This window comes from Caretta caretta, chromosome 7, assembly GCF_965140235.1.
Source record: "Caretta caretta isolate rCarCar2 chromosome 7, rCarCar1.hap1, whole genome shotgun sequence".
Taxonomy (NCBI): domain Eukaryota; kingdom Metazoa; phylum Chordata; order Testudines; family Cheloniidae; genus Caretta; species Caretta caretta.
In genome coordinates, this window is record NC_134212.1 from 91933706 (window position 1) to 91946212 (window position 12507).

At 41.4% G+C, this 12507-nt stretch overlaps 1 protein-coding gene across 2 annotated transcripts in view; it reads right to left on the reverse strand.

The window, feature by feature from the left end:
• The window catches only part of CH25H (cholesterol 25-hydroxylase), a 79010-nt gene that overhangs the window by 51877 nt on the left and 14626 nt on the right, over positions 1-12507 (reverse strand). The window contains exon 2 of one of the 2 annotated variants that reach the window (XM_075130947.1): positions 10547-10705. The exons of the other annotated variant lie outside the window; for it this stretch is intronic. The gene's annotated coding sequence lies outside the window, so the exon portion shown is untranslated. The remainder of the gene's footprint in view (positions 1-10546; positions 10706-12507) is intronic. 2 annotated transcript variants of the gene reach the window in all.

The window sequence follows — 12507 nt, forward strand, 5'->3', positions numbered from 1 at the left end:
CCTCTGTCACAGGGCAACTACACCTGTATTCCCCCTCCAGGGTCTGCAAAGGGCACCTACTTTAGGCTTCCAGCTCTCAGCTGTCACCTCTCTTGGGTGGAGACCCATGTCTCACTCCCTCCTGAACAGGGATTTTAAGGATGCACAGTTCCCTGCCTTACACTGTGATATTCCCAGCAAGCCAGACTGCCTAACAAGGCCAGGGCCTGTTCTTTGCTTTCTCTCTGAGAGCTATGGCCGGTGTATTGCCCATATTTATAAGTTACAGCACAGCTCTTTCTAAGCAAGTACATTTATTCTTAAGGTAAAAGCATTACAGAGAAAACATTAAAATCAATAAACATTCCTATGCATATAGGTCTGAACGTGCTCTCACTGAAATCAACAGCAACTTAATATTAACAGGGCTTAATACACTACGGTCTCCCAAAGGTATTGCAGGAAGCTGCCCTGTCTCTCTGTCAATCCCTCCATGAGGCCTGATTTGTTAAGTGTGGAGAACAAAGACGACTGAGAAATAGAGGTGATTGAATGTCCCATTAAAACTAAGGGATGGTGTAGGTTGTGTGTTTAGATTTGCTATGGACCCCAGTAAACTGAACACGCTGCTCTCTTCCAGACACGCAAAACTTTAATACCAAACTGCTAAGCCTTTTCTTCCTAACTGTAGTGAGGCCTGGCCTGTGCTCAAGCCAGGTTATAGGGATTGGATTCCTGCCTTTAGCACACTGGATCCAGCTTTTAAAGAGACCAAACAATCAGAAGAGATGATGCTCCAAATACAGACAGAGTAATTCGCGGCAGTGATTCTGACATTGTCTATTACTTACTACGCACTTACATTGGACCTGATTCATCATTGCTTGCAGCTCCCCCAACACAGACAGCCACTGTGCCAGAGACCTGTGGTCATGTCAAGGTGAGCTGGGGAAATTCCATAGATGGGTAAAGTAGGACTGAGACAGTTCTAGCTATTCCCTGATTACTACAAGGCCCGTAGAAGCTCTGAGCAGCCAGTAATGCCTTAACCAGAGCTGGGAGCTAAACCAGGACCTGAAGCATTAGGACTGGGGAGGCAAAAGCACCCTCCAGAATTGAGCCCTCTAAGACTAGTAGGGATGAAAACATGCAAGGGAAAAAGATTTAGAGAGAAAAATGTCAGAATGAATCTTGCCCTGGGAGGTGTAGCCTCATCTGTAATAATTAAGTTATCTTTGACTGTTTGCTCTCCTGAGGTTAAATATGAATTAGCATGCAATGGTCTGCAAGGGGTCAGCCTCCAGATCAGCTACAGTAGAGAGGTTGTCATTAGTATAAAGACCTGGAGATGCACTGGGACAACAGACTGCTTTTCCCACTTAATTGCTTTTTATTAGCCAACCGAACAAAGATACACACACACACTGCAATCTGGCAAAGGAGAGAGGAATTATACAGAATGGCCAATATTTGCCTTACTCACACCATCCTTTGCAGAGATATCCAAGAGTTGGTATGTGGTCATCATCCTGCTGTCTCCCATGGCTCTCAGGACGAGAAACATCTTTTATAATGTGTTAAACTAATGCTCACTTTATCTTATGCATATTGATAATGGTTTTGATCTCCTTTTCCTCATCTGAACTTCCACACTCCAGTTCTTTTAGTGTCTCCACTTCCTATAAGTTAAATATTCCTCTACTTTACAATCATTAACATTACATCAATTAGTTGCCACAGCAATATTGAGTTAATGCTTGTGAGTTTTGTGTAGACATATTTCTTAAAAATACTTTAAAATATCAATAACTTGTGTTTCCAGTTTCTTGCTTCATACCAGCCAACTGACTTATTACACTTATTGCTACACTTCAACTTGTGATTTACAGTCGCTTGCTTATCAGTTAATTATGTCAAGCTTCAGCCTAAGCCTTGATTACTTTTGCTAAACAAACTACCTTACAGGCCCTGGGCCTGTTGGTCCTCTACTTGGCATTATTGCATCATTCAGTACTTATATCTTACCTACATATACATATGACTGGCTACAGAGGAAAAAAAATTCAAGCATATGTCCTCCCAACATATAGTATATGTGTTCAATGAAAATGTGAGTTTAGTGTATCTCATGTATTGCAAGGTCGGTACTCCTCTTTAAAGTTTAACTACATTATAAAAATATTTATATATGGTCCTTGTAATGATAGGTACTAGCAGTATATTAATTCTTCTAGGCTGCAGAATGCAACCACAGAAAACATCATTCAGACATCAGGGAGCAACTATCCTACTGCTCAAATATAAACAGTGCAGAAGTTGGCAAACTCATTCTTTGAGTTTCAGCCAATTTTCTTTGGAGGAAGTTTTCAACAACAGCTGAAAGGTTTATTGAGGCTCAAAGAAACAAGAGTATGCTGAGGGAGAGTTATGATATAGGAGAAGGGAGGAAAGTTGGACAATATTTGTTCCATCAATAAGTTCAATTGAACAGGCCACCCCTGAGCTTGCAAACTTTCTCAATTTCACAAATCTAGTGTGAGATGGTCAAAATGAAAACACAGCTCCTTAGTGAGCTGGAAAGACCTTTATTGACTACAGTGGACCTTGGATCAGGCCCTATAGCAGGGGTTCTCAAACTGGGGGTTGGAACCCCTCAAGGGGTTGCAAGATTATTACATGGGGGGTCGCGAGCTGTCAGCTTCCACCTCAAACCCTGCTTTGCCTCCAGTGTTGGATCATATTAAAGAAGTTCTGTATTAAAATCACAAATGAGTTTGATTCCCCATAGTTTAAATTCCAGGGTGTTACTAATTAAGAGGTCTCTTGGTTTTTGGTACTGTTTCTCTCCCTCTATGTGTGAAACTTGCAAGCTGCTAATTGCGTTAGTACATTCTAAGACAGAGTCTGTTCTCAAAGCAATTCACGCAGAGAGAGACTCAAAGCAATACTCTGTAACAACAGAAACAGCACCCAGAGACTCCCCGCCCTTTTGTTGTATTAACAATTGTGATTAAAAATAGAGATAGAGGGTGTATGTGGATGGATGCTTGGTGTGGATAATAACTGAATGATCAGGGAGGTGCCAGCCTAAGAATCCAGTGTCCATTGTCTGAAGAAGGCGTCAAGTGGAAATAACCAGAGGACCCCCAGAGGGCAGACTGGAATCCACCCAACAGCCTCAAGAATGGGAGAACCAAAGAACAAGATAACATCTAGCAGCATGGAGCCGTCAGGAATGTGCTATCTGCTGATTGATTCAGCAACAGCATGATGAAGCAATTCCCATAGACTGGCATAGGAAGAAATTCCTATAAAAATGGACTCTAGAAAGTGAGAACTTTGGGGTCTGATTCTGCAAACCAACTTCCAGGAGCATCAGATGAGCATCTGACAAGGCCCTGCTCCCTCCTCATGTCCAGGCCACCTGGCCAGTGGCTTGGCATGAACAACTCTACAGCTGGTAACTATGATAACAACCTTGCAGAACGTGTGTGTGTGTGTGTGTGTGAATGAATGTGTGAATAAATATGAGATTGAATGGAATGTTATAGCTATAACTAAATGCTTACTATGATTCTTTCTGTATTCACAATAAATGTGGTATTTTGCCTTTTTCCCTTTAATAAGATCCTGCTGGTTTTTATTTTATTGGTATTTATAATGGTGTTAAATATTAAAAAATGTGTTTTTAATTTATAAGGGGGAGGTCAAACTCAGAGGCTTGCTACGTGAAAGGGGTCACCAGTACAAAAGTTTGAGAACCACTGCCCTACATTATTGGTTGGCTAACCTTCACAAGGAAAGTTTGGTTGTTTGCTCCTGGAACTTCCCTAGCAGCATAACTTTCTTGGGAAGAGTTAGTTTACCTGTGTCAAGATCCTGGGTGAAAATTGGCAGTAGCTTGGGAGCCGAGCCAGTGATCAGAGCCAATATCAGGGTCAAGAATCAAGCTGAGCTTTAAGCCAGAGTCAGAGTCAGGAGTGAAGCAAAGGGCCAAAGCCAGAGATAAAGTCAGGAATCAGGCCAAGGGTACCATGTTGGGGTTGCAGAGGTCAATTGGGAGTCAGAATCCAAGTCAGAGCCTTGGTCAGTACCAGGAGTTCAGAAGCAGGGCAGTCATGACAGCTAACTAGGAATCCATACTGTGTCCTAGACACTTCCTAGTATGCCCCATGGGATTATGTAGGATCAAGGAGCCAATCAGGGATTGCTAAAACCATTGCCAGTCAGATCACTCAAGGCAGAACTTCTTGTGGTGTAAAACCTTTGTGGATTGCAGGGAGCAGTCAGGTTACAGCTGCAGACGGGTGGCACAGGGGGGATCATTGCCTGGTATCCCTGCAGGCCCAGGTTCAAATCCTTACACTCTGTACCATTCATATTAGCTATGATATTTTTTTCATGAATTTATTTTTTTTTCTATCCAGCTATTTGGTTTGATTCTTCTCTATAAAACTATAGTTCACAAAATCCACATGATATTCATAACAGTTGTAACATAGCTAAATCTAAGGAGGTTTTTTATAAAGTAAATTAAAAGATTTGACCTTATGACTGCTTTTACACAGGTTTCAGAGTAAAAGCCGTGTTAGTCTGTATTCGCAAAAAGAAAAGGAGTACTTGTGGCACCTTAGAGACTAACCAATTTATTTGAGCATAAGCTTTCGTGAGCTACAGCTCACTTCATCGGATGCATACTGTGGAAAATACAGAAGATGTTTGTTTTTATACACACAAATCATGAAAAAATGGGTGTTTATCACTACAAAAGGTTTTCTCTCCCCCCACCCCACATTGTAAGGAGAGTGATCACTTTAGATAAGCTATTACCAACAGGAGAGTGGGTTTGTGTGTATGGGGGAGTGGGGGGGAGAAAACCTGGATTTGTGCTGGAAATGGCCCAACTTGATTATCATACACATTGTAAGGAGAGTGATCACTTTAGATAAGCTATTACCAGCAGGAGAGTGGGGTGGGGGGAGAGAAAACCTTTTGTAGTGATAAACACCCATTTTTTCATGATTTGTGTGTATAAAAACAAACATCTTCTGTATTTTCCACAGTATGCATCCGATGAAGTGAGCTGTAGCTCACGAAAGCTTATGCTCAAATAAATTGATTAGTCTCTAAGGTGCCACAAGTCCTCCTTTTCTTTTTGCTTTTACACAGAACCTCTATCCCAGAAATCGTAGGCTCTGCCAGTTCAAGTTTAAAGTCCATAAGAACATATGTAATCAATTTCAGAAATGTTAAAACCTTTATATGATGTTTTAATACCAGTTCTTGAACCCATGCCAAAAGGGTTGCTCATCTAGCAAGCATTTGGTGAAAGCAGCCTCTTTGTTTCAGCTGGGATTATTTGCTAAGCTTTTGTACTTTATTACTAACTATCATACCACGCAGACTCCAGAATTGTTAAAGATTTGAGGTAACATTTTTCAAAAGCACCTAAGTGACTTACGAGCCTGCCTCATTGAAAGTCAGTGGAATTTAGGCCCTTAAAGGTAAGTTTACACTGCAATTAAAAACTCACAGCTGGCCTGTGCCAGCTGACTCAGGCTGTGGGGCTAAAAATAAGGGCCTGTTTAATTGCTGTGTAGATATTTGGGGTCAGACTGGAGCCTGGGCTCTATAGGGTGACCAGATGTCCTGATTTTATAGGAACAGTCCCGATATTTGGGGCTTTTTCTTATATGCTCCTATTAGTGCCCACCCCCGTCCCGATTTTTCACACTTGCTGTCTGGTCACCTTAGGGCTCTAGGACCCTGTGAGATGAGAGGGTCCCAGAGCTCAGGCTGCAACCCAAACCCAAACATCTATACCATAATTAAACAGCCCTTTAGCCTGAGCCGTGTGAGCCCAAGTCAGCTGGCACAGGCCAGCCGTGGGTATATAACTGCAGTTTAGACATCCCTTAGTGCCTAAGTCAGTTTTGAAAATGGGATTTAGGCTCCTAAGTTTCTAAGACACCTTTAAAAATAGAACTTAGGCACATATGAAAAATGTTAACCTTTGTCCATGTCTGATTCTACCATAGCTTTATAAAAGTTTCAAAATAATAAATAATAAATAAATAAAAATAATAATCCTCCCAAGAAATAGAAACAAAACAAGAAAACCCCTCAAATGTAAAACCTTCAAAAAAGCAGGCTTTGAAATTTCAGTTGTAAATTTGAATGGGTATATTTTTGTACATATATTTTTTCCTGTGTTAAGAATTTGCATATGCAAAATCTCAGTTGTGAATGTAAATCAGTAACATAGCCATCTAACTAGCTGCTCTGTAGGAGCAAACAGTGTGCGTACACAAGTGAGATTGTTCATGTGAAAGTTGAAAAGCATATGTACAATAAAGTTTACACATACTCAACATGGTGCTGGCAATTTTAGAGGCTAAATTGAGAACCTCTCCCCTTTGAAAATTTTACCAGCAGGATTTAAACTAGTGTCTAATCACTAGTGGTGGAATCAGACTCCAATTTTAAAGTGTTGTTATTTCTATGTTGCATTTACTATTCTGATAGTTGATTTGCAGAGGTGGGTCTAAGCAACAAATTTCGGATTTTGAACTCCCAAAGTGCAGATGTGTACAGATTAAGCTTTTGGCTCAGTATAGAGGTGGAACCACGTCATTAAATTTGGTACTGGATTGAGTTTAGTACTGTTATGGAAATTGACCATATCCTAAATAACAAATGCTTGGGCTTAATAGAAGCACATTAAATGTGCTTCAGACTGGCTATAAAAATATTAAGAGACTCTGCTGGCCTTCTATGCCATAAAGAAACGGGTGGATAACTACAGTCCATATAGTAATATCTCCACAGTATATCTATATCGCCAGTAAAACCACTGTTAACATTATTTGACAGTATAATTCAATTCACTCTGCTCTACAGGAGTGAGGTCTAGGTTCAAATTCCAACAAGTAACACCAGCATACCCCGGAGAAACCCTAGAGTGCTGCAGCTACAGGAGCTCCAGCAACAATGCTTACAGTGCAGTACGGGGTCAATTCCCCCTCCTCAGAAAGAACAGGACATTTTTTCTCCTGTCTCAACAATAGCATCAAATAGTCCCTTTACCGTAAAATCACAGAGGATTAAAAAGTAAATGCTAATGAAATCATGATCCACTCCTGTAGATCATCACTTCCATATCTCAACAATAGTGTAACTCCCAATTAGCCAAATAAACAACTCCTCCCAAAGCTGAAAAACAGTCAGCATACTTAACTATTGTTTGTGTATTATTTGTGTTGCAGTAGCACCACAGGGACTTCAGACATGAGGGAGGGACCTCTTCTAGTAGGCACTGTACAGACAAATAACACAAAAAGTCCCTCCAGTCCAACATTTAAGGCTTGTCTACACTGGCACTTTACAGCGCTGCAACTTTCTTGCTCGGGTGTGAAAAAAACACACCCCCCCCCGAGCGCTGCAAGTTTCAGCGCTATAATGTGTCAGTAGAGACAGCGCATCTTGTAGAGGTGGGGGTTTTATAGCGCTGGGAGAGGGAGTAAGATGCCAATAGGGAGTGAGATGCCCTTCCCAGGGAGCTCAGGAAAGCGGAGACGCCATTTTTGAGGCAGTCTGGAGCCAGCCAGGGCAAAGGCAGGACTGGCTGTGTGGGAGCTGGTGAGTCCCAGGCCTGCATGCAGGGTTCCCCCTGAGAACTGGCCTCTAGGGACCTGAAAGCAAGATCCCTCAGCTGGGCTTTTCCTTTTCCACTGATGATTCCCAGTTTGTAGAGTTTTGCTGGGAAACTTCCTCAGCCAGGCTGAGTTAGCCCTCCAGTTCCCTAGATGAGACCAGCCACCACATGGTCAGCTCTGCTCTGGCTGCTAGTCCAGAGCTGCTGCCTGCTGTGAGTGTGTCTGGACGCTGGGCTAGGAAACTACAGTTTGATTTTTAGTATAGTTGTGTAATCTGCACCTTGAGCCCTGCACCCCTTTGTGGTGAGGGGAAATCCTGGGACCAGAAGCAGCCTGACTCCTGCTTGAAGAGGATCCCTGCCAGCAGAGATCAGCCCCTCTGCAGTGACCGAGGAGTCCAGAGTCATCTCTGAACCTGAGGATCATTCATGGAGTTTGTGAGTGCACCATCTTTTAGGCAGTCAGGGAAATTGTTTTGGGGACCCCCTACTCCCTGAACTGTGTCCTCAAGCCAAGAAGTAAGGGTTTGGGGATTTTATAGCCTGCTGCGTATCAAACCTGTGGAGGGACTTACCACCTCCTCCCACTGGTGAGTCCTTTGGACTCTATTGAACCCAGTCAGCCACACTGCTAAACCACTGCAAAGATGGCCATAAGTCATCAAGGACCCAACAAAGTACGTGTACCAACGGGACACTGATCTTACATTTGCTACATCAGGTCACGTGACTGGGGAAAGTCACAGGTATTATCAGCGTGGGCACCGGTGACCCAAAGAATAGTGTTTTACCCTGTTATGTTATATTTGTCTCCTGTTTAATATAATTACTGTGTTGAATATATTGTATGTATTTGTGTTATTTCTTGGGAGCCTCCAACTATGTGGCAAGTAAGTGGGGGTTACCCCGTGGTTAGAATTTTCCTCCCAAGCTGCCCTGGTGACCCTGCCAGGAAGGAGTGACGGGGTGGAGGCACTGCCCTATAAATTCATAGGGAAAAATAAAGAAGACACACCCTGCTGAGCTGGTGGTGGGATCCAGAAGAACCCAGACCTGTCCAGCAACACCTGTAAGCAGATTGTCATTAAAGAAGGTAACTGGGTGGAGAGAGCGAGCAATACTACTTTTACTGTCTTTTATGGGGGGGAGGGGGGGGGCAAAGAAACAAAAAATGAAATGTCAGCTTTGGAAAAATGAAATGAAATTATCAATTTGAAATTAAACACATTTTCATTTCAATTCTTTCATCAAAAATTGAAGTTTCTAAAAAAAAGAAAGTCAAAATGGAACTGTGTTTGCAAAATATTTTCATTTTGATGAAACTGTGTTTTTTATTTAAAAAAAAACTGATCAGCTTTACATTTTCCCAACTCAATGACGACTAACGGAAGGAGCTTGCCAAACACAAATCCACTTACTGCAACATGATTTCACATGTACAGAAACTCTGTAACTGGCTAAGTTTTGTTCAGTAAAACACGTGCTGTATTTTCAGTTTTAGTCACTACTTCCTTGATCTGGAACTTCTGCCCAAACTTGAGATATTTCCTGAGGTCCTTATATGGAATGTGGAAGCTGAAGAAAAAATGTTCATGGACCAGAATGTGTGAATACACTGTACACTTAGAAGAATTCTCATCAGGTGACAGAAACGTCTTTTTGGTGAAGGAGATAAAGGCAGTGAACTACGTTTATGGAAATATGATTTCCTGCATACATGGCTAGCTGCATAAGTCTGAAGCTTGGCACACATCTAATTTTGGCTTAGTAAAATGAATACTCCTTCCACTTTTTAAGTTATTATAATTGTAGGGAAGGTGACTCACCCAGATGACATAACAAGCAGGCATTAAGGGGACAATGTACATGCCATCGACTGAGCAGGATTCTCACAAATTCTCTTCAGGATTCTCTTCAGTCAGAATTCTGACTGAAACCCAGTTTAGGAGCCTTAAAATGCAAAGGCAGTGAAACAAGTGGACACTTTGTATATGCATTGTGGTGTTGCTGCATGATATGTCAGCATTTTTATTCAACTTCCATATTCCACGTAAAGATCTCAGGAAACATCTCAAATCTGGGGAGACTTTCCGGATCAAGAAAGTAGTGACGGATGCTGAAAATACAGCACGTGTTGTACTGAACAAAAATTACCCAGGCGCAGAGTTTCTGTACATGTGAAATCATGGTGCATTAATTGGATTTGTATTTTGTAAGTGAAAATAAACAGCTTCTTCAGAGGTGGGAAAATGTAGACCCGAGCCAATTTTTTTTTTATATAAAAATGCAGTTTCATCCAAATCAAAATATTTTGTAAACAATTCCATTTTAGAAGCTTCTATTTTGGTTAAAAAAAATTCAATGAAAATACTTGCTTAATTTCAAATTGACGTTTCATTTCAAGTTTTGAAAGCTGACCAAAATTTAATATTTTATTTTTTGTTCCTTTTCTCACCTCTCCCCCCCTACTTTTTTCCTCTTTGTAAAAGAGAGTAAAAACAGAAGAGGGAGAGAAAGTGGAGTGGGGGAGGAAGTTTTCTTCATTTCCCCCCTGCACCCCTCCACACATTTTCTCCCTTTTTAATTTTCTTCCACCTTTTCTAGTGACTTCCACCATATATCACCAAAATCATCAATATTTTTCTGCTAGCTGATTTTATGGTCCCGGGACAGTGACCCCAAGCTAGGCTAGGCTTTGCTAAATGTGAGGATCATTTTAAATTTTTTGATCTCTATAAGGGAAACCCAAAATTGTACCAGAGCATAAATAATATAATAATGAACTGTATGTTACCAGAAGCTTGTAACACACTACTTCGCAGGCTTGTACACACTACTTGTACACACTACTCTTCCTTACTTTGTGCAGTTAACACCAAAGGCATCATTACTAACAAGAACAAAAGAAATTACTCAAGTTATCCATTATCTCTTCAGAGAAGAATCAACTCTTGGTCTCCTTGGTTGTAAGTCCAGCTCCATTCTTGCTGTTCTAGTCTTTGCTCCTCTTTGACTTGATGTGATCCTTAGATTCAGTGTTCCTGTGGCTCTCTCTTTCTTCACCAAGTTTCTCTACAAGTAGAGTTAAGAACATAAGAATGGCCATACTGGGTCAGACCAATGGTCCATCTAGCCCAGTAACCCATCTTCCGACAGTGGCCAATGCCAGGTGCTTCAGAGGGAATGAACAGAGAACAGGCAATCATCAAGTGATCCATCCCCAGTCATCCACATCCAGCTTCTGGCAAACAGAGGCTAAGAACACTCAGAGCATAGTGTTGCGTACCTGCCCATCCTGACTACTAGCCATTGATGGACCAGGAACTTATCTAGTCTTTTTTTAAACCCTGTTATAGTTTTGGCCTTCACAACATCCTCTGGCAAAGAGTTCCACAAGTTGACTGTGCATTGTGTGAAGAAGTACTTCCTTTTGTTTGTTTTAAACCTACTGCCTATTAATTTAATTGGGTGACCCCTAGTTCTTGTGTTATGTGAAGGAGTAAATAACATTTCCTTATTTACTTTCTCCACACCAGTCAAGATTTTATAAACCTCTATCATATCCCCCATTAGTCATCTCTTTTCCAAGCTGAACAGTCCCCGTCTTTTTAATCTCTCCTTATATGGAAGCTGTTCCATACCCCTAATTATTTTTCTTGCCCCTCTCTGTACCTTTTCCAATTCCAATATATCATTTTGAAATGGGGTGACCAGATCTGAACGCAAGATGTGGGCATACCCTGGATTTATAAAAAGGCATTATGATATTTTCTGTCTTATTATCTATCCCTTTCCTAATGGTTTCTAACATTCTGTTAGTTTCTTCACCTTGTGATCCCCACTTGGCTATTAAGAACTTTAAAACTGTATTGCATCAACAGATATTCACACAGTCATTTTCTCTGTTCATTTACTGTAGGTTGTTGGCAGTTGGACTTTTCATTTACTGTTTTCAGGATCTATTTTAATCTAACACAGCTTTTCAATCAATTCCCTTTTTCACCAATTTTTTTTTTCAGTTGTTTTTTCCCTTGATACTCTATCTCCGGTACGTCTATAGATTTTATTTCCCTCTACTACTTCCCTTCTCCAATAGTGTCTGCTCACATGCCCGGTTCTATTTTTTTTTACTGCTTCTTCTTTCCTCTTTCTCACTTCCCTGTCCCCTACTCTTATTCTCCTCCTCTTCTTCTTTCATTTTTCACCTCAGCTTTTACCTCTGCTCCAGTTCATCCACTAGCTCAGCATCTAAATCCTTCTTCTCTCACAGCTTCTTCCAACTGCCTCCCTCTCCTTCTCTGCTGACGTCTTCAGAACCACTCTCTCAGCGTAAGCTACTCTCCCATTGGCTGTTCCTTTCCCAGGACAGCATTCCATACTGCTTAATCACAGCTGCAGTTCCTAATAGCATCTCAATAACTCACCGCTACAGCAGGAGTTAGTGCTGGAGCCAGGGTTACTACACTCGTAGTATACCTTCAGTATAAGCTATCATAAAATCTATGAAGCAAGTTGCATGAACTGAACTTAGAAAAGACTAAACCAGCAGACAAAGGGGGTAGCATCATAGTTCTCAACCATGATGACTATGTTAATGAGGCCAACCAACAACTCTCCAACACCACCTATTATAAAGAACTCAAAGACCCAACATGCCAGTTCTTCCAAGAATTTAAGGATGTCATCAAATCCTTCCCCAAACAACTACAAGAAAAACTCTACAACCTCATCCCCCACAAGCCCACCCCAGGGACCTTCTACATGCTTCCCAAGATACACAAACAAGGTAACCCAGGAAGACCCATCATATTTGGCCATGGCACTCTTACTGAAGGAACAGCAGGACTCATAGAAGCCATCCTCAAACCACTCAC